Source organism: Felis catus, chromosome D3 (genome assembly GCF_018350175.1).
Source record: "Felis catus isolate Fca126 chromosome D3, F.catus_Fca126_mat1.0, whole genome shotgun sequence".
NCBI classification, from domain to species: domain Eukaryota; kingdom Metazoa; phylum Chordata; class Mammalia; order Carnivora; family Felidae; genus Felis; species Felis catus.
In genome coordinates, this window is record NC_058379.1 from 24,501,646 (window position 1) to 24,524,906 (window position 23,261).

The window sequence follows — 23,261 nt, forward strand, 5'->3', positions numbered from 1 at the left end:
CTGGGAAGACTAGATAGCCACATGCCAAAGAATGAAGTCGGACCCTTGTCGTACACCATATATGAAAGTTAACTCAAAATGAGTTAAAAACCTAAAACATAAGACATGACAGTGTAAAACTCCTAGGAAAAGCTTCGTGGCATTGGACTGGGCAACAGTTGCCTGGCTATGACACCCGAAGTACAGGTAACAAAAGCAAAATTACACAAGTGGAGCGACATGAAATTTAGACTTCTGCACAACAAAGGAAGCAATCGACAGAGTGCAAAGGCAACCTGTGGAATGGGAGAAAATATTTTCAAACCATGTCTGATAAGAGGTTAATATTTAGAGTATATAAAGAACTCTTACAACCTAACAACAAAAACAAACAATCTGACTCAAAAATGGGCAAAGGACTTGCATAGACATTCTCTGGAGAAGATTAACAGATGGCCAACAAGCACAGGAGAAGATGCTCAACATCACTAATCATCAGGAAAATGCAAATCAAAACCACAAGGAGAGGGGCGCCTGGGTGGCTTAGTGGGTTGAGCATCCAACTCTTGATTTCAGCTCAGGTCATGATCCCAGGGTTGTGAGATTCAGCCCTGCAACTGGGCTCTGTGCTGAGCGTGGAGCCTACATAAGAAGATTCTCTCTTTTTCAAAATTAAAAAAAAAAAATCACGATGAGATGTCCCCTCACACTCGTTAAAATGGCCACTATCAAAAAATCAGAAAATAACAAGTGTTGGCAAAGATGTGAAGACATCAGAACTCTTGTGTTCTGTTGGTAGGAATGTAAAATGCTGCGGCCACTGTGGAAAAATAGTATGGAAGCAAAGGCGTGAAAGATACACGTGAATCTGTCTACTCTGTCCCCACCATGATAAGTATAGTGCAGCTCCCCATTGTCTCTATCCTGAACCACCGCTGCTGTCCCCTCTCTCTGCCTCCCAGTCCCCTTCAGCCAGAGTGACCCTTCATAGATGGATTTGGGACTGTGCTTCCTTGTCCTCCCCATCACAAAGTACCCCAAACACAATTAATCCCCTTCAAAGGTTCTGAGGGTTTTTAGACTTCACATTCCTTGTTGGCGGCCTGCAAGCCAAGGTGACCTGGCCTCTGTCCTTTGAATGGCATCTCTACTCCTTCAGCTTGACATGTCCCTGTGTGCCCCCCTTTATGCCCCTCCCCTTTCAAGCTCTTCCAAGGGCTTTCCTACCTTAAGGTTATGCTCCTGCCCTTCCTTCTCTGTAAATTTCTTCCTACTGCTGTTGGCATGGCTGGTTCCCTCTCAGCCTTCCAACTCCTGCTTCAGTGGTAACTTTAGAAGTTTCCATGTTGATTTCATTCACCTCTGCATACCCAGGGCCTGGGGCAGTCCTGTGACATTGTATATGCTTATTAAGTGAGCAACCAGCTGACTCTGTGAATGAATTGAGTCCTTCTCCCTGCTGCCAGAATTGCCTTACCTTTCCTACAGATAATTCTGATCACCCATTAGAGCCCTGTTCAATCACACCGTTTCCACCAGGACAACCCAGAGCCCCAGGTCCAAATCTGGTTTTTGCTCCCCCTCAGTGGTGCCTAATAATGGCACTTACTTCGTTCTTCCTTGCTTCCTAATCACCTGACTCGTGTGTCTTCCCCGGGAAGACGGTGCTACCATGGAAAGCAGGTGCTGTGTCCTCTCTGAACACGCGCTGCTAACACACTGCCTGGCCCATAGTGAGATGTCCATAAATTTGAGTTCCGGTCACCAGAAGATGTGCTGTGAGCAGATTCTCTGTCCCTGCTGGGCTGATTTACTGATTCTCTCTTTCTAGTGGATGTAAAATACACCGTGCCCCTAGAAATTGAGTCTCCGTGCCTTGGGGAACACCTTCATTCAATTACCCACAGCCTGGCTGTGGTGTCCTTGTTATTCTGCAGACCGTTTTTGCTTTCCTTAATGGCATCTTGCTGCTGAAAGGAAGTACAGTGCTACAAAGGAGTTTCTGAAAATGGATTTAAAATAAAAGAACCGCTTTTATTAAGTGTTTAATAAGAATTCCAGTCCCTTCCTTCCTCCCAGATCAAAAGAGGCATAGATTGAAGCCACTGTACAGAACATGAACCTCCCATAAGGGAGATGTTATGAATTTCAAAACACATCTTCAGTTTTTAATTCTGATATTTAGCCAGAGTCTTGCTGTTTGCCTGGCACCTGGGACAGGGCAGTGGCACTTTGGCGACGCTAAGCTGACCGGCGAGAAGACTAGTGGGTCTGGAAGGAGTGCTCCCAAGGGATTTTAAATAAATTGTGATTATAGACTGCACTCATAATAGGGGAAATATTCCTTCCTGGTAATGAATATTAAACCTTGATAAATTATAGCTGTTATTTTTGTTTCTTTCAGTGCTTTTCCGTATTTCTAAATTTTTTACAGCAAGTTACTTTTATAATCCAGTACATTTTCTGACTTCATGGATTAATTTAGGTTGTGCCAGTTTGTAAATGCTGATGCCTTCAGTTAGTTCTAGACTGGTAACAAGTGGCAGTGGTTAGGTCTGACAAGTGTTGATGTGGGTCCATGCGATACCTCATATGCGGCTGGTGGAGAATAAACAGGAACAGCTGCATCAGAACACAGCTTGGCATTACCTTTGAGCGCTGAGCATTTACACAGCCTTTGACCCAGGTATACACCGTAGGCATAACATCCAAGAGACACTGTTGTACATGAGCAAGAATTTTTAGAACTGCGCTGTAAACAACAGCAAAATACTGGCAACTCACATGCCAACAGTGAGAGAGTGGATGAATAATAGTCCCAAAATGGAATATTAAGTAGCAAAGAGATGAGCATCGGTCAACCCAAACTTGCAGCTACATCTTAGAAATAGAATAATAGGTGAAAAAAGGCAGATCCCCAACTATGACCTATGGCTTGCTGTCCTCTTAATAGAGTTGAAACAACTAAAATAAAAACATGCTTTTAGGAATACATTTAGATGCAATAAAACTTGTATAGAAAGGACAGGCAGGGGACCATGACCATGGGATTTGTGATGGAATTTTCCTCGGGCTCGGCAGGCAGGGCATGGGCTCCATGGGAGGTAACAGATAAGATATGTGTTATTCTCTGGCTTTTGTTTTGCATAGTGGTTTTGTGAGCACTTATTAAGTTATTAAAAATTACTAAGTAAGTCGATGAAAGCAGGCCATGCATGGATCAATCAAAGGTTATGATGAATCCAATCCCAAAGAGATTCTCCCAACCCCCAGAAAAGAAAAAGGAAAAAAAAAAAAAAAAAAGGCAGGTTTCTTAAACAAATTGCAAAAGCCAGACTGCAACTAGGACATATTTAATCCATGTAAATAGACAATTGACAGACTGATTTAAATTATTTGTATCTGTTCTTTTAAGCAAGTACCCAAGACTGCCAATGTTATACTGTTGGCTTATTTTAAGTTACAGTTGGTATTTGAAAGTTTAAAATTATTTTTATAATATTTTCTAACTCTGGCTTTTTGCTAATCAAGGCTGACCTTCCAGTTAATCCAACCTAGTAAGTTTTTCTTTTAAAAATCAAATATTGGGGCACCTGTGTGGCTCAGTCGGTAGAGCATCCGACTTTGGCTCAGGTCATGATCTCACAGTTCGTGAGTTCGAGCCCCGTGTCGGGCTCTATGCTGACAGCTCAGAGCCTGGAGGCTGCTTCCGATTCTGTGTCTCCCTCTCTCTCTGCCCCTCCCCTGCTCATGCTCTGTCTCAAAAATAAATAAAACATTAAAAAAAATTTTTTTTAAATCAAATATTTGTTTTCTTATCCCAAATCATTTCCAGAATTAGGTGAGGTTAGAGTGGATATAATAATTGGGGGGCATTTATTTTGTTTCTTAAAACAAAGAGTTTCCAATTTCATTCTAAATTAGGGTAGTACCATTTTGAAAATGTTTTATGAGCGTGTAGTCAATCTGTGCCAGAGCTGGTTCTGAGCCTGGAGATACATGCATGAATAATAGCTGGAATTCTTGGCCTTGCAGTAGCTCACAGTGTGAAACATGCAACAAATGTGTAAATTATTAATCCACCACGTGCAAAATGTTATGGTAAAGGTCTAAACAAAGAAGGCTGCACCTCACTCTGGCTATTTGGAGGTAAGGCAGTGGTTCAAGAGGCCTCCAGAGAGGTGACATCTGATCTGAGCCCTGAGGAGTGAGGGGAGAATAGTCACTGTGAGCAAGGGAATGCCTCCCCAGGTGAAGGCACAGAGGCCCAAGGCCTCCTGATGATGAATGGCGATTTGCAAGAGGAGGTTCACCTGTCCTGTGCTGCAGAATTGTCTCCCACATCACAGTCACTCAGCTGCTGCCTCCTGAGGCTCACCTCTTTGTTGCAGGATCTGAAGTTGGGCTCCTTTTCTGTTGGGTGGGTCTACCTGTCTGGGTCTCTTGTGTCCTGTCTTCTTGGGACATGGCTGGGTTCCAGAAGGCAGGCTTTATCCATCAGGTGACTCACTCGGGCTCACTATATGTGTTTGAGGGGAAAAAAAAAAAAAAAAAGATGATGCCAGGTTAGGGATTACATCACTGAAGAGAGACAGCTGCAGAAATGAGTGGAACACACTATAGACTCTGGTCTTGGGCCCCTGATTTCCCGAATTTAGCTTCTTCCCAAAAGGCTGAATACAAAATAAGCTCAGAAACTTCGTTCGAGGGGCACCTACGTGCACGTCTGACTTTGGCTCAGGTCATGATCTCGCGGTCTGTGGCTTCAAGCCCCGCGTCAGGCTCTTTGCTGACAGCTCAAAGCCTGGAGCCTGCTTCGGATTCTGTGTCTCCCTCTCTCTCTGCCCCTCCCCCGCTCATGTTCTGTCTCTCTTTCAAAAATGAATGAATATTTTAAAAAAATTTTTTTAAAAAGAAACTTTCATTCGGTAAAGCTTCTTAGTGTGTCAGCAGCTTACCAAGAAGGGTAAGTGTAGTTGGTCTTCTCGTCTGACCTCTGACATAGCTAAATTGAATCCCCTTTCACATTTTTGATGAACTTTTTTAAAAAGCAAAATTCTTGAAATTGCCGAGTTTCCCATTATCCGTGGCGGGGATGATCTGGCAAATGGTAGAATCAGCCTAAAGACAAAAAGCAGACAGCAGTGATGCAGGGGAAAGTGTTACATGCCTGTCATTCAGCCCATGTGAGGCCTGGAATCATGAACGGCCTGGGTTTTCCTGGGCCAGGAGCTGACATTTCTGCACCCAGGCCACAGTTGGGGGTGGGGGGGCATTTGGTAGATGCCATGAAGAACTTGCAGGGACACTATTACCCCAGACATTTTTTTTTTAAGTTTATTTAGTTATTCTGGGGGAGAGAGAGGCAGAGAGGGGGAGAGGAAGAGAATCCCAAGCAGGCTCGGTGTTGTCAGTGCTCAGCCCAATAAGGGGCTCGAACTCATGAACTGGGAGATCATGACCTGAGCCAAAATCAAGAGCTGGATGCCCAACGGACCAAGCCACCCAGGCAACCCCATGCATTTCTTCTTTTGTCTCTTGTCTCGGATCCTTTGTTCATCGCCCCAAAGCTTTGTTCATTGGCCCCAAAGGGTGGGGCAAATCTATTGACCAATCAAGACATTCAGTTCTTCCTTCTCAGTTTCACTTCAACTGTTGGCTGGCTGTTGCCATGACCAATTTTGTAAAAATTCTTTGAACTAGTCAAATCTCAATATCCCTGACTCTGTGTATCCTGCCCTTTGCCCCAGTGAAATTCCCTGGCCTTTTCTTTCTGATTGATTCTGTGCAGCTTTATCTAACAATCGATATTTAAGACATTTAATATATAACTCTTGACTTACCTTGCTTTGGGAAAATGACCCCAGTATAGCCACCAAGTTTCGTCTTTGAACTGGCTAAAATAGGCATTGTTTTTCATCCTGTTTGTACTTTTATGATTTGAGCACAGTGGTAAGGAGGCCCTGGAGGGGTGCCATCCTTAAAAGAGTGCATTTTACTGTGTCAGGCCCACAGCTCACATTGTGCTCCACACAATGGGGTTTGCCTCCAGTAGTGTCATGAACACTTGAAGATTTTAGAGACTTCTAACCACAAACATGTATTTCTTGCTCTGGGGCTGCAGATCACCTGGGCTGGTTCTCCTTAGGCTGCCTGTTGGGCTTAGGTCCTTGTGTCTCATCTTTCTGTGACCAGTGGTGACTAGATAAGACTCTCCTCATAGCAGAAATCAGGATTGTAAAGGACCAAGGAAAACAGACACTTTTAAAGCCCTGCTCACCTCTCATCCACTCATGTTCCATTGGCTAAAGCAAATCACGTATTAAGCCGGACATCAGTGAGGCAGGAAGTATCTCTCTCCCACAGAGTGAATATGAGCTCAACAGTAACACTGTCTCCCACTGTCCCCGACCCATAGAGACCTGGAGACAGATAAGGATGATCCTTGCTGGGGCGCCTGGATGGCTCGGTCAGTTGAGCGTCCGACTTCGGCTCTGGTCACGATCTCATGGTTTGTGAGTTCCAGCCCCACATCAGGCTCTGTGCTGATGGTGCGGAAACTGCTTCAGATTCTCTCTCTCTCTTTCTGCCCCTCCCCCGCTCGTTCTCTCTCTCCTTCCCTCTCTGCCCCTCCCCCACTTGTGCTTTCTCTCAAAATAAATAAATAAACTTAAAAAAAAAAAGGATGGGGGCGCCTGGGTGGCGCAGTCGGTTCAGCGTCCGACTTCAGCCAGGTCACGATCTCGCGGTCCGTGAGTTCAAGCCCCGCGTCGGGCTCTGGGCTGATGGCTCGGAGCCTGGAGCCTGTTTCCGATTCTGTGTCTCCCTCTCTCTCTGCCCCTCCCCCGTTCATGCTCTGTCTCTCTCTGTCCCAAAAATAAATAAAAAACGTTGAAAAAAAAATTAAAAAAAAAAAAAAAGGATGATCCTTGTTCAGGCCTCATGCTTTGGGTCCCTTCGGCATCTGATTGTTGACCCTTTTTCTACTTGTATCTCTCTCCCCTCAACACAGCACACACACAGGCGGGTGAGGTTTTGCAAGCACATCTTCATCTCCTTCGATGGTTTTCCATCTTCTTCTCACTCGCCTTTGGGCTTGCCCTTGGAAACATAATCTTCCGCAAGGGCACACATCTACATCCCTAGCCCCGTGTTTCCTGTGGTTTCTAGGCTTGACCTTCCCTCTGGAATTCACCTGTAGCTCAGCACATGCAAAATCATACCTTTTCTCAGGCAGCTCCCCTGTCTGTCACTGTTAGTCCCAATTTTTCCCATTTGTTTTAAAGGCTCCATCTTTCCTCCCCAAGTTCTTTAGTTTTGAGGGCTTTGAATCATTTGTTCTGAAGTTTCCCTTTCCTCTGTTGCTGTTTCTATAATCAGTCACTAAACTCCATTTGATCCTGCCCATTTGCTCTCTTCTCTCCTGCTCTGGGCCAGGCTCTTACTACGGCATGCATGCCCCCCATGACCAGCCTGGCCTTTCTGTCCCCTTCTCCTCCTTCAGTGCTCCTGGCCCTTTGCTATCTGAGCACTTCTGTGAAAGCTCCTCTGTCATCCGAGCACTTCTGCATACAGCACAGCCCACAGAGCATGGTGGTGGCCAGGGAGTACCTTCAGGTAAAGCTGGTCCTCCGGCTCCATTGTCCTGTACAGCCTATCCCCCTCTATCTCCTGGTGTGAACTCTCTGTTCGAATAGGGGCCAGTTCTTCCCCCAACCACCTCCACACCGTGCATGTAGTCCCCGTGCCTACACATTTGCTTTCTGATTCTGCCAGCTTAGGATCCCCTGGGGTTTTCTCCCAGGGCATTGCTTTTTCTGAAGGCGGGAATTACATACAGAGGTGGATAGAAGCCAAAATGCGGGGAGGTACCAAGGAGATGAGACAAAGTAGGGGGTGCTGCTGTGGAGCTCACCCACCCTGCCCCTCCCCTCTTTCTACCTCCCATCCAGGATTTAGAAAAGTCTGGGCACTCAGTGCATAGAACTCTGATGTATCCCTGTTGGTTAACTGGAATTCAATTGTATAAATCAGCTCAGTCTGCCAACGAGGAGGGTCCGTGAATGCCATGTGCTCACGTCTTATCTCTACATTGCTAGCTCTTAGCAGTGCCTATTACCTAAGAGGCCTCCAGGAAGGTTCACCGGATGAGTGGGTAATAGAAAGAGGGCAAGAACGAACTGCGGGGGGCACCTCCAAAGTGGGAAGACACCCGCTCCTGACACGTAGTCGATAGAGCATCATTAATGTATGCTTGGTGTGTCATCATCCGTGTAGCAAAGCATGACACAAGCGCTAACACGTGTTTCAGAGTTAGCATCTGGCCTTTTCTTTCCCACTCCCACCCCTGCACAGTAGCGTGAAAGCAGGGTGTTATCCCAGACACTCGAAGAGGTGGACTTCCCCAGATCTGGTAGTTAAGGCAGACCTCGAACTAACATCCACATTACACAACTCGACCCGTAGGCCAGCACATGAAACTCTTTGGATTCACTGGAACCCATTAAACTCGTTAAGGCTTCAGAAGTAATGAGATGTTCTTTCCTGGCTTTTGATAGAGTTATGCTAATGCAGTGAGGAGTCAGTGCTAATAAGCAGGGAGAGGCAGAATTGATTTAAGGATCTGTCACTTCCAAAAACATACCGTCTGATGGAGACAAAGTTATCATCATAAACTTGTCTTTTTCTTTATTCCTGCGCATGCCGCTCATCTCACTGCTAATTAGAAACATCAGGAGAGAACACTTCATTTTTCTGGCAGCCCTCACAAAAGCTTCCTGCTTTCAGGAAGGACTCGAGTACCTTCCCATCTCAGGACTTGGCTCAGAGCTGTCCCACACTCATTGCCCTCCCCTGCCTGATCACGCAGGTCCCCCTCGAGCATGTTGCTGATATGGGCTGCAGTCCGTTTTCTGTGTCCTCACCCTTAATGTCACAGGTGGGCCAAGCAACAGTGGATGCCTCCATCTAAAACCAGAAGTCGGATTAACATATCCTGTCCATGAAAGGATACAGGCATGGGATAACTTTCAGATCTTACTGTAAGTTAACATATACATTTATTTTATTTTTTTAATGTTTATTTATTTTGGAGAGAGAGAGAGAGAGAGAGAGAGAGAGAGAGAGAACATGAGCGGGGGAGGGTCAGAGAGAGAGGGAGATACAGAATCTGAGGCAGGCTCCAGGTTCTGAGCTGTCAGCACAGAGGCCAATGTGGGGCTCGAACTCACGAACTCTGAGATCATGAGCTGAAGTTGGATGCTCAACCGACTGAGCCACCCAGGTGCCCCCATATACATTTATTAATTAGAACCGACCAGGTTGAAACGGTATACATCACATATTGATTATCACCTCAAGGTTGCAAACAGCCTTTCTTGTGAAGATGAAATGGAAAAACCAAGTGGTACCTGACATTGATTTCCTTTCCTGTAGGTATCCACTGAAAACCATCTCTTCTTTTGGGCTTGTTCCTTAATGATGCTTTGGGTGCCACATGCATCCCTTGTGTTCTGTTGAGAACGTAGAACGTCTCTGTGGGGTTGTTTCAGAAAAAGCTATTTGTCAGGTCCGGGTAGTTCTGCTGCTGTGGGTTTTTGGGTTTCCCTGTTTCCTTCTTGGCTGCCGCTCATCACAGTATTATTTATTATGTAGGGTTCATTTTCTAATGTCTCCCCCCACCCCTTCTGGACTAGAGATCCATTGAGGGTGGGGATTGGGTCTAATTTATCGTCAGTACAGTACCTGGAACGTAGCTGGCTCTCAGGGAATTAGTCACTGAATGACTAAATGAAATGGGCCTCCCTTTTCATTTTTCCATATGAACATGGCTTATTCATAATTACATGAAAGCTGAAGCTAGGAAGGTTTCTTTTTTTTAATTTTTAAATTTTATTTAAATCCAGGTTAGTTAAGATACAGTGTAATAATGATTTCAGGAGTAGAATTTAGTGATTCATCACTTACATATAGCACCCAGTGCTCATCCGAACAAGTACCCTCTTTAATGCCCCATCATCCATTTAGCCTATCCCCCTGTCCAACACCTCTCCAGCAACCCTCCATTTTTCTCTGTATTTAGCAGTCTCTTATGGTTTGCATCCCTCTCTCTTATTTTTCCTTCCCTTCCCCTATATTCATCTGTTTTGTTTCTTAAATTCCACATATGTATGAAATCATATGATATTTATCTTTCTCTGACTTATTTCACTTAACATAATACATTCTAGTTCCATTCACATTGTTGGAAATGACAAGATTTCATTCTTTTTGGTCACCAAGTAATATTCCAGTGTGTGTGTGTGTGTGTGTGTGTGTGTGTGTGTGTGTGTGTGTGTATGCTACATCTTCTTTATCTATTTGTCAATCAATGGACATTTGGGCTCTTTCCGTAATTTGGCTATTATTGATAGTGCTGCTGTTATAAACATTGGGATGCATGTGCCCCTTTGAACCAGCATTTTTGTATCCTTTGGATAAATAAAGCTAGGACCATTTCTGATCAATGCTAGAATTGGTCTGGCAATGTATGAGAAAAACCATTTCCAAAGAAGGGTACAGAATGAGCAAACTGGGCTAACACCACAGTAAAATGAAAAAGTATAAGAAGAGTGTATGCGTATGTGTGTGTGTGTCTGTCTGTCTGTACAGACTTTCTTTCAATCAAGCATAAACTAAAGTTTTGTTGTATTTCTCTTGTCTCCTTCCTCCTACTTTGGTTCAATGTTGAGTTTTAAGCCCCAGAGATAAAAACTCAGCATAGTTTATAGTGGGTAAGGGCTTTGGATTACAGCATTTTTGAATGTTGGAAATGGCTAAATTTAAAAGAGATAGAGTTATAGTTGGAAGAAAGTTGCAAGGAGGAAAAAAAGCTATTTGTCTAACTTGTCTTCGAAAATGAGTCAAACAGGCAAAAGAATCCGGAGTCTGTAAAATACGAGTCATTTTCCCGTGGTAGATAGGATTTTCCACTAGATGGATACAGCTTTCATTTCATCTTACACTATTAAATAATATTAATAAACCAAGATGCATAACATGCCTTGGTGGGTGCTCTGTCATGCCAAGTTAATGGTCCTCCCTATGAGGACCTCTCAGGTTGCAAAGAAGAGGGAAATGGCCTCACGTGGCCATTTTCCACATGTCAGACACAGGTGTACAAACTCATAGATGTTTTTAATATCCTCTGAGGCTGTGATTGTGGTTCCCATGTTACATAGCTGAAACTTGGAGCCAACTCAATGAATTGTCAAGGATTCATAGCTAGTTAAATGCCAGACCTGGAATTCAAGGGTGGGCTTTAGAAAGGGCTTCTCATAAACAAAGAGTGCCAGCATGCCTCCTGGGACTCTAGAATTCCGTCCTCAAATGATTTTGTTTGAGGATGAGAAAAAGACCTACAGAAAATGACTCATTCACTGCCTTTGCAGACTTTTGCTGTCCCTGTGGAGATTTTGGTCGACTTTTCTCCTCCCCTTCTGAAAACTTCCATTGAGTCTCCAATACTGGGTATTCTCTAGTCTCACTGGCCTCAGCAGTAAAATGGAAGGAAGAAAAATGTGGAAAAATATACAAGATGAAAAAGTAGAAAAACATTCTGTTCCAGTGCAGTCAAACACATCATTTAAATAATCTTACTATGGTGAATTTGAGAGCAAGGAGACTGGTTTCTCATTGAGAAATAAAAGTCCTTTGACTTGAAGAATATTTTCAAAAAAGAAATCCTTCATTACCCTAGATACTTCTTGAAATGAAAATAGTCCATATCAAGACATATCATGAAAGAAATAATTCAACAGTCCTTGAGAAGTTACGTATTTTCTGTTCAAACATTAAAGTGATCGTTTAATCTTACATACAATTCCCTGAACTCTCCCTAAATAATTGCCTTGGTGATTTTAGCTCAACCTTGAAACAGACTTGGATCTGTTGTATATTTGACTTTATTTGAAAGAGAGACGCAATTTTAAAGAAGTAGAGACTTCAGAGGCTTAAGCCCTTTGCCCGTGGGGACTAGAAGAGAGGAGAGAAGCAAGCATCTGGGAGCTCAGAGTGGAGTGAGGTATCAGCTCTAACAATAACAGCACCACCTGTTGTGTACGTGGTACTTTCTAGAATGTCTGCCAGGCATCTTCATATATAGTGCCTTGGTTTATCTTTACAGTAGCCCTTTGAGATCGGTAGGATGCCTCCTTTCGAGACAAGGACACATCCGGGGTCACACAGCTAAAGAATAAAGTCAGAACTTGAACTCAGGCCCCCAGCCTCCAGTCTGCAGCTCTTTCCATCAAGCCATTCGTCTCTCTCAGGAGGCAAGTATTTATTGTGGATAAGCTCTTGTTAGATTTGCCAAGGCCTGTGCAAAATCTTTGACTATAATAGAGCTTTTCCTATGTTTGAGACATGTGAGTTTGCCTGGAGTTTGTAACAGTATTTATAGAAATGGAATTTGAGCTGAGATAATGAAGTTCTGAATTGTTTCCTGTGTAACACTACGCTTTAAGATGAGCTCAATTTAAGTCAATAGTGTATGAGTAGACTGGTCTCCTTCTACATAGCTTGGGCATATGGGTTCCAAGATGCATCTGAAGCTGGATAAGAAAAAGATAGAAAAGAAGAAGTAAATAAAGAGTCACTTAGTGTGATGCAACTCTGGGGGCAAGAACAGCTGGGAAGTGTTTGGAATAAAGATATCGTGGACAATTTTAGAAGCATCTTTCCAAGTAAGTTAGCCTTGCGTCCAAATAAAGCTTGAAATCTTTTACCCGTTTATTCATCCAGCAGCTATTTGCTGACTATCCCCATAATGCCACTCACTGTGCTGGGGCTCGAGAGTTCAAAGGAAAAGACTTATTCCCTGACCTTGAGGAGACAGACCGGCAGGTTTGTGGGTGTCATGAATAGAGACATCCAGAAGCACAAGTATAAGTTTCACAAAGGGCCAGCATTCATCTTACAATGGGCACCAAGTTTACCTGCTCCCTAAATTTCCAAATCTTTTCTAGAAGCTGGAATTTTTAGTATTTCATATTAGAAGACATATTGCCATCAGTTTTATTTGTGAGAAACCTAATTCGTGAGACCTCCATTCAGCAAACATTTGTCAAATGCATACAGTCTTCCTGGTCCTCTGCTGGATATTGGGATTACAGGGATGAAATCAATAGATTTCCTGCTGCAAGGTGCTCTCCACCTTTTTTTTTTAATTTGTCTATTTATTTATTTATTTATTTTGAGAGAGACAGAGTGCAAGTAGGGGAGGGGCAGAGAGAGAGGGAGAGAGAGAATCCCAAGCAGGCTCCATGCTGCCACTGCAGAGCCTGACCTGGGGCTCGAACTCACAAAACTGCAAGATTATTGCAGTTTCGAAACTAATAGTTTCGGCTTAACCGACTGAGCCACCCAGGTGCCCAGTGCTCTCCATCTAATAGGAGAGAAACAATACACAAACATGCCCAATCCTGACTCTGCTGCTTACTAGCTGCATGACCTTGGGCAAGCATTCAATCTCGTGGAGTTTTTGTAACTATAAAACAATAATGCCAAAAAGCAGTACAGGAGAGCTGGGCACATAAGCCTACATGTAATTGCCAATTACTGTAGCTGTCAATAATTATGAGAAAATTGGGAGAGACACACAGAGGTCAGAGAAGCCACCTGTGCCTCAGGGAGAGCTCAGTCAGAAGAGGCTTCCTGGAGGAGGTGCTGCTTGAGCTGAAAGCGAGATGCAGCAGGTTTTTGCTTGCCAACAAAGCAGCATGAAATCCAGGTGGAGGGCACAGCATGAGCTGAGGCAAGGGACGGAGAGCTGCCACACTTAAGGAGATGTGGGGACGGCAACACAGTCGAAATATAAAGTATCGGAAGAACGTTGACCCAAATACCCTGTTATTACAGGTGCAAAGGAGCCAGATGTTATGTGGACGCAGGCGGAGGGGGGTGGGGGTCAGGGTGGCTCTCCCTGTAGCCAGGGGCCAGATGTTCGCATCTGAGAAAAACCTGTGGTCCAAATTGTCCAGTGAGATCTCAAGATCATTTTGCCCTTTCTGCCTGAGGCTCTTGGGTTAAATATTTTACATTGTCTATTATTTTAAGGAAAAGAAGAGAACCATTTTAAAAACCTGCTGGACAGTTAAAAGTCATGTTGAGCCTTCAAGCAAGAAATACTGTGCATGCCAGTGGGGGAAGGTTCACTTTCTAGTTTTAGAGGAAACCAGGAAATAATATTCTAAGTTGGTCTAGCAAATGCTCTAAGAGTAAGTCATGCATAAAATATGTACCTTTCCTAAGTAATGTCTTTGTGTTGGTGGAAAATTACCTATCCAGGATAAATATTCAGGGGGACCAGCAAGGTTTTAGCCATGCGCAGTGCAAACCCAAACCCCTTCGCTTTTTTTTTTTCCCAATCTTTTTTTAATGTTTATTTATTTTTGAGACAGAGCATGAGAGGGGGAGGGGCAAAGAGAGAGAGGGAGACAGAGAACCCAAAGCAGGCTCTGTGAGCCCAACACAAGGCTCGAACCCACAAACCATGAGATCATGACCTGAGCCGAAGTTAGACACTCAACCGACTGAGCCACCCAGGCGCCCTCAAAACCTCTTCTCTTTCAAACCACCAGCCACAACCAGGGCCTGACTCAGAGACAGCCTACCATCTGAAATGGTACCAAAGTCTCTTTCTAGCCTATTTACACAAAAAATTAAAAATAGATCTACCCTATGACCCAGCAATAGCACTGCTAGGAATACAGGAGTGCTGATGCATAGGGGCACTTGTACCCTAAAATTTATATCAGCACGTTCAACAATGGCCAGATTATGGAAAGAGCCTAAATGTCCATCAACTGATGAATGGATAAAGAAATTGTGGTTTATATACACAATGGAATACTACTTGGCAATGAGTAAGAATGAAATATGGCCCTTTGTAGCAACGTGGATGGAACTGGAGAGTGTTCTGCTAAGTGAAATAAGTCATACAGAGAAAGACAGATACCATATGTTTTCACTCTTATGTGGATCCTGAGAAACTTAACAGAAGACCATGGGGGAGGGGAAGGAAAAAAACAAAAAAGTTAGAGAGGGAGGGAGCCAAACCATAAGAGACTCTTAAAAACTGAGAATAAACTGAGCGTTGATGGGGGATGGGAGGGAGGGGAGGGTGGGTGATGGGCATTGAAGAGAGCACCTGTTGGGATGAGCACTGGGTATTGTATGGAAACCAATTTGACAATAAATTTCATATTAAAAAAAAAAGAATTAAAATTGAATACTTTCGTCATGGTGTCAGTAAAAAATAAAGAAAACAGTAGGAAGAAATGGTCTCCTTTTTCTGCAGGGCAGAGGAGGAGTAATATGTGAGCTGTCCTAAAATATTACAGCCGCAGAGCTGTCAAAGAAGCTCACGGGCCCTCAGTTTAGCTTAGAAAACATGTTTTCTTAAATTATTATGGCCTTATAGGGTGTTTTCTTAAATGAAAAATGATCACAGCATGCCTGACGCTTGTTGGCCCGATCATTTTATGAAGAATAATGATGTCATTATGGCAGCGCAGTCTGGAAAGAATGTCCGCTAACTTAGGTTAAAGGTTCTCAGTGACCTCAGAGCACACACCAAGTCAGTGGAGAAAGAACCGAGGGCTAAGTATGTAGATCATGAACTGTGGCAGAATAACCAGTACTTTCTTCTGCATCCATGGGTTTCCACTTCCTTCTTTGGAAGAATCTCATCTTGGTGGGAAGCATAATGACCCTTGCATGTGCCACTCTGGGAAGAGAACGTGTGTCCATAATCACTGAAAGGAAATACCCTTGCGTGGTAAGAGTTCAGCCTGGCTGGCCTCGTGAGGTTTAGCGGCTGCTGCCAAGACTCTATGCAAGGGGGTGGCCTGGCCAGAATTCTGGAGGCACCGTTGGTTTCTGGATGTGATAAGGAAGGCCACACATTCCTGACTATAATGTATCAAAATGATGCATTGATGCCTGATAGCTCTCGTAACATTCATCTCCTATTCACTCATTATTTACATTTTTATTTTTGGTTTTGAAGAAGTTGTATGCACACATGGTACAAAATTCAAGCGTTCCAGAGGGAAAATGGTGAACGACCTCCCTCTCATCTCTTTTTCTTACCACCTAATTCTCCTTCTTGGAGTTGCCAGTGTTACAGTTTCCTCGGTACCTTTCCAGACAAGAAATCTCAGCCCTTCACTCTTTTTTTTTTTCAATGCTTATTTATTTTTGAGAGAGAGAGAGAGAGAGAGAGAGAGAGAGAGAGAGAGAGAGCAGGAGAGGTGCAGAAAGAAGGGGAGACACAGAATCTGAAGCAGGCTCCGGGCTCTGAGCCATCAGCACAGAGCCCGAAGCAGGGCTTGAACTCACGGAGTGTGAGATCATGACCTGAGCCAAAGTCAGACACTTAACCGACTCAGTCACCCAGGTGTCCCACCCACTCACTCTTGATTCGTCTGTCTCCTTGCTTCTGGATGGCAGCCATAGTATTTGACAATACGTGCAGTAAACCTATTTTGCAACCTTACTTCTCAACTCGGAGCTGATGTTAAAAGTTTGAAGTTATTTGGGGGAGGGGAATCAGGCCTGTTTAACAATAAAACATTGATTTTTACCTGATATTTTATAGCCATAACATATTTATTCCATGTCTCGTTCTACCCTTATTACAATCTAGAAAATAGGTAAGAGCAGGTATTATTATCTTCATTTTACAGCTCATAAAACTGAGGTGAAGAGAAAGTAAGTGCCTTTCATTATGTCTTACGGCTAATCAGTGGCAGCATGAGACCAGAGATGCTCAATTGTTCCCCCTTGAGTTCATACTTCTGTCCAGTGATGCAGGTCTGATGTGAGGGGGATTCTTCTCCATGACCACACACTTAGAGTTGTAAATGGACTCTGTTCTGATTTTAGAAATCCTTTTGTTTCTCACCTGCAATAAAATATTGGAAGAAGCAGTACTGTGAGGGGTCGTTAACGACCCACCCCAAGAAAAATATCTCATTATAACCAACCTCAGCCCTTCTCTGTTCTAGGCATTGTGCCAGGTGCTTTACAAATGTCATTTGATGCCGCACAGCCTTGTCAGCTGGATGGTATTAACCCATTTTACAGTTGAGGAAACTAAGGCACAGAGAGATGAAGTAAGCTGCCAGTGGTTATACAACTTGAAAGTGGTAGAGCTGGAATTCAAATCCAGATCTATGCCTATTTCTGCCACGCAGTGTTGCCTCCTAGATTGGGTGGCCAGAGCAGAAATGGTTATTATCCCTGTGACAGAGATACTTTATTTATTTAAAGATCCAACAGAGTGGTACAAGTCTTGATTATTAGTAGTTATTAAGAAGATGACAAAAACTCCAGTGTTGAACTCTGTTAAAATTATCATAGAATATAGGGGCACCTGGGTGGCTCAGGTCATGATCTCACGACTTGTGAGTTCGAGTCCCACGGCGGGTTCTGTGCTGACAGCTCAGAGCCTGGAGCCTGCTTCGGAATCTGTGTCTCTGTCTCTGTCTCTGCCCCTCCCCCGCTCGTGCTCTGTCTCTCTCTCTCTCAAAAACAAATAAACATTAAAAAATAAATACCAAAAAAAAAAAAATCCCATCGAATATTAAAGAAGTAAAAGCTTACTTCCTGGTTTCAGGCTGTTACCATCAAGATGAAGGCCTAGAAGTAACACAAATAAGCTTGAGAACATAAATAACGGGATCATAAAACCACACTCGGAAACATGGAATCAGAGAGGTTTGAAGTCAGGCCCGGGAGGTTGTTGGGAGACTCCTTCCCAGCCTGAAGTCATTCTCTCTCCCCCATCTGTGGTGTCAGTGATACCATCAGCCTCCCGAGATACCAAACCACAGACACGGAGCTCTAGTACATTCCTTCCACTCTCTCATCTTCGCGCTTCTGAGGGCAGCCTCGCAAACTAAATTTCAAGCGCCCAGCAGTAGTGCACCCGTCCCTCTTCCACAGAAACAGCAGTCCGCCCCTGTCAGTTCTACATCTACCCCTGGCCCTGCCCACCATGCTTCTCCTGGTTCATACCCCGTCACAGCTGAGCTCAGAAACGACACCGGACAGATTCGTGGGCCCCAGTCTCTGTGCTGTCCAGGACAACAACCCCCCCCCCCCCCCCGCAGGGACAAGGACTCTCCTAAACCGCAGCCCTCCTGCCGCTCCCCTGATGACAAGGCTGTGGTGACTCATTTCAGCACTTACTCTGCCTCCTCGCGTGCCGGCCCTTTGCTTTTGTTTGGGGTGGAATCTTCGCTCAGATGCCTTGCTGCCACAGACACGCGTGGTGGAAAGGCACCGGAATGCGTTGTTTATGTCACCGGGGAGTTGAAATCAAGCTGGGCCTCCGTGCCCGGCAGAGCGGCTAGGTCAAGGGCGGAAGTGCACCACTGCACATTGTGCGGGGACGCGTCGTAATGGTTCCACTTCCGGTATTTCCGGGGCAAAAGAAGTTCCTTCCAGGACAGTCCTCCCACAGGTGACAACTAAGATCTTAGGCGGGGAGGCGAAACCACCTACCTGAAGGTACTAGAGAGTGAACACATGCAAGCAGATTCCGGACGGGCGTCAAAACACGGAAGAGAGAGATGGCACGGAGGGCGTTTGCCATTTTTGTGGCTTTTAGCCTAAGATCAGACCACCCTCAGCAGCCACATGTGGCATTTAAAGCTTCGACAGAACGCTGCAGCCGTTCCGGTCTGAAAAGTAAGATGACAGTATTCAGGGCCACTACAGCCTGCGTAGAAACTCTGCCCGCATGTCTGGCCGACCCCTGAACTGCAAATGCTTGGGACAGATTCTGGCTAAAGATAGAACAAAACTGAGATTTGAATTGGTACTCAAGAGACAGATTTTTCCACCTGAATCCCATCAAGTCAAGTGCCTACTTAACAACAACAACAACAACAACAACAACAAGATCAATACTCTTTAGAGGAAAGTAACAGAATTCACATCTTAACTTTCACAATGTCCTGGATACACTGAACAATTAGTTGACGTTTAAAGAAGCAGGAAAAGGGGACTCCATTCTAAGAGAAAAGACAGTCAACTGATAACCAACCTTGAGATGATGCCACTGTTGGAATTAGGGATTTCAAAGCGTTTATAACTCACAACGAATGAAAATATAAGGCAGAATAACATATAAATATATAAAATACATAAAAATATGTTATCAGGTATATTTCAAATATACATAAAGTAATGAAACATATAAAATACAATTCAACAGACAACTAGAAACTTTGAAAAAGAACACTGTGGAAATTTTAAAACTGAAAAATAATAATATCTAAAATTAAAAATTCACTGGATGAGCTTAACAACAGAATGGGACTGGCACAGGAAAGAGTAAACTTGAAGATAGACCAGTGGGAAATATCTAATTTTAGGAGAGATAAAAAGATTAGAGGGAAAGAAAAGAAAAGAGCCTTATAAATCTGTGGGACAATATCAAAAGATCTCACATGCATATAATCAGAGTTCAAGAAAAAAAAGAATGAGAGTATGAAGTAGGGAAAATATTTGAAGATGATCAAAACATTCCCAAATCTGGTGAAAGGCATACATTTAAAAATTCAAGAATCTCAGAGAACCCCAAGCAACATAAATTTTAAAAAGCCATGCTTTGGTACATCGTAAGCCAAACTTTTGTGAATAAGATAGAGAAAATTCTGAAAGCAGCCAGAGCAAATCAACATTACTCAGAAGGGAACAGTGATTCAAGTGACATGAATTTCTAATTAGAAAGAATGGAGGGCGGAAGGCTTTGGAATGATGTCTTTAAAATGTTGAAGAAAGAAACTGTCAATCAAAAATTCTATAAAGAGCAGGGGTGACTGTGTGGCTCAGTCAGTTAAGCATCCAACTCCTGATTTCGGTTCAGGTCACTATCTAATTTGGCGAGTTGGAGCCCTGAGTCAGGCTCTGCGCTGACAGCATGGAGCCTGCTTGGGATTCTCCCCCTCCCTCTCTCTGCCTCACGTGCACACGCTGTCTCTTCTCTCTTCCAAAAATAAATAAGTAAACTTAAAAAAAAAATTCCATAAAGAGCAAAAGAATGTTTCAAAAATGAAGGCAAAATAAAGATATTTTCAGATTAAAACCAAAAAAAGCTGAGGGTATTTATATCATAAGATCTAAGCTACAAGGAGTACTCAAAGAAGTTCACCAGTTGAAGGGAAATACTGGGTGGAAACTTGTATCTTCAAGAAGAAATAAAGACCATCAGAAATGGAAAATAGATGTTTTCCAGAAATGGAAAACAAAAGACCAGTTTCCTGTTATTTTTTTTTTTTTAAGTACATAAGACGATATATAACAGGGGCGCTGGGGTGGCTCAGTCAGTTAAGCATCTGAGTTTGGTTCAGGTCATGATCTCACAGTTTATGAGTTTAAGCCCCGTGTCAGGCTCTATGCTGTCATCTCGGAGCCTAGAGCCTGCTTCGGATTCTGTGTCTCCCTTTCTCTCTGCCCCTCCCCTGCTCGCGCTCTGTCTCTCAAAAAAAAATAATAAAAAAAAATTTTTAAAGAGATGTTATAAAACAAATTTAAAAATCAGAGCATTCCATGATGTTTATACTATAGCTGCATGACATATCCCGTATATGATGAAAACTGGAGGTGGTGTGAAATGGACCAATCATTTGCAAGGTTTCTACTTTTTTACTTGAAATGATGCTTTGAAAAGGATGTATGTTGTAATCCCTAGAACCACCACTTTAGAAAACAAAATGATGTATAGCTCAAAAGCCAATGTAGATTAAAACAGAATTTTAGAAAACATTCAGATAATCCAAAAGAAGGTAGGAGAGGGGGAAGAGGGGTAAAGAGCCCATAGGGAACAAACAGAAAGTAATAAAATGGTAGGACTTACATCCAACATATTATTACTTTCATTAAGTATTAAGGAATTAACTACTCTAATTAAAGAAGAGATGTTAAAATGATTTTTTAAAGCAGAACCAAAATATCTGCTATTTACAAGTAGATTGAAAGTAAATTCATGGTAAAAGACACACCACACTAGCAGGAGGTGTAAAGAAAACTGGAGTGCCTTCAGTCAGATAAAATAGATCTCAGGACAGAATATTACCAAAGATAAAGAGGGACATTTCTTTCTTTCTTTTTCTTTCTTTCTTTCTTTCTTTCTTTCTTTCTTTCTTTCTTTCTTTCTTTCTTTCTTCCTTTCATTTTTGAGAGACAGAGCACGAGCAGGGGATGGGCAGAGAGGGGAGAGACACAGAATCTGAAGCAGCCTCCAGGCTCTGTCTGAGCTGTCAGTACAGAGCCCAACATGAGGCTTGAACCTGTGAACCACGAGATCATAACCTGAGCCAAAGTCAGATGCTTAACCGACTGAGCCACCCAGGCACCCCAAGAGGGACATTTCTTAATGATAAAAGGATTAATTCACTCAAAATACATAAAGACCATAAATGTATTTTTGCCTAGTGACAGAGTTTCAAATTACATGAAGAAAATGTGATAGAATTAAAGGGAGCAGTAGGTATTTCTGCAATTCTATTTGGTGATTTAAACACTACTCTTTATTGAGAGAACAATTAGAATTTGATAAAACAATTAGAAAAAAAAACTAAAAACCAGTAAAACATAGATGATAGAAAAACACCATCAAACACCTTGACCTAATTATATTTATGGGCCACTACATCCCCAAATCAAAGAATACACATTCTTTTCAAGCGCCCTATAGTACCTCTAACAAGATAGATCATAAAACCAATCTCAATAAATTAATTATTGAAATACTATAGAGCATGTGTTCTGATTTCAGATATTTGGAAATTAAACACACTTCTAAATAATCCATAGGTCAAAGAGGAAACAAAAAGGAAATTTAAAAAATATTTCTAATAAATGGTCATGAAAATCAACATATCAAAATTTGTGACCTGTAGCTAAACCCACATAGAGGGACATTTATAGCTTTAAATATTTATATAACAAATAGGGAAAGATGGAAAGTCAATGACCTACGTTTACACCTAGAAAAGTTAGAAGAACACAGCAAACCCAAAGTGAATTAGAAAGAAGGAAATGATAAGGATAAAAGCAGAATCAGTGAAAGAGAAAACAGAAAAGCATTGTAGAAAAAAATCACCAAGCCAGAAATTGCTTCTTTGAAAAGAGAAAACAATTGATAAACCCCTAGTGAGCCTGGCTAAGAAGAGACAGAGCATGAATTATGAATGTAAGAGCTGAAAGAAACATAATTGCTTCAGATCTTATGGACACTGAAAGGATAGGAGAATATTATGGACCAATTAATATGGCAACTAAAATGAAATGGAAAAATTCCTTGAAAAATGCATTGTACCAAAACCAATACCAGATGAAACAAAATATGAATAGCCCCATATCTATTAGAGAAATTTTAACTCATTAAAAAACCTTTTAACAACAAGCTCGCTTAAAGCCTGGATGGTTTCACTGATTAATTCTATCAAAGAGTTAAGAAAAACCCCACCATTTTATACAAATCCTTTCAGAAAGTAGAAGGGGAAATGCTCTTTCATTTGTACTATGAGACAAAAATCTGACAATGATATCAGGAAAAAAAAATCACAGAAGAATATCCCTCATGAACACAGGTGCAAAAATATTTAGCAAAACATTAGCAAACAATGTAGCATGACCAAGTAGGGTTTATCCCAGGAATTCAAGGGTGGTTTAACATTAAAAAATCAGTCAATATACTTGACTGTATTAACATATTGGAAGACTCAGTACTGTTAAGATGATAATTCCCCCTAAGTCATTTATTGGTTCAACATTATACCAATCATAATCCCCAAATTGATAAGCCGTCCTAAAATTTACATGGAAATGCAAAGGACCTAGTACAGAGAGGTTCATAAACTATGGCCTGTGGACCCGCCAGTTTTGTAAATAAACTTTTATTGGAACAGCCGCACTCATTTGTTTACATATCATCTGTAGCTACTTTTATGCTGTAATGGCAGTGTTGGGTAGTTATGACACACACCATATGGCCATCTGGCTCTAGATAAAAGTTTGCTGACCCTTGACCTAGAATACCCACAGCAATATTGAAAAAAAATAAAGTAGTAGGATTTATACCACCTGACTCCAAGATTCACTATAGACCTATAGTAATCAAGACAGTGTGGTGCATAAGAATTAACAAGAAGATCAGTAGAGCAGAATAGAGAGCCCAGATACAGACCTACACTTAAATGGTCATTTGATTTTTGACAGAGATGCCA

At 42.6% G+C, this 23,261-nt stretch overlaps 1 protein-coding gene and 1 long non-coding RNA gene across 5 annotated transcripts in view; one reads left to right on the forward strand and one right to left on the reverse strand.

The window, feature by feature from the left end:
* Positions 1 to 23,261, forward strand: part of TTC28 (tetratricopeptide repeat domain 28) — a 627,778-nt gene that overhangs the window by 528,445 nt on the left and 76,072 nt on the right. The gene's annotated exons all lie outside the window — the stretch shown is intronic.
* Positions 16,314 to 18,407, reverse strand: LOC102899825. The gene is made up of 3 exons (XR_002737244.2): positions 18,214 to 18,407; positions 17,626 to 17,661; positions 16,314 to 16,924 (listed from the first exon to the last, which is right to left on the reverse strand). It is a non-coding gene; the product is annotated as an uncharacterized LOC102899825 (long non-coding RNA).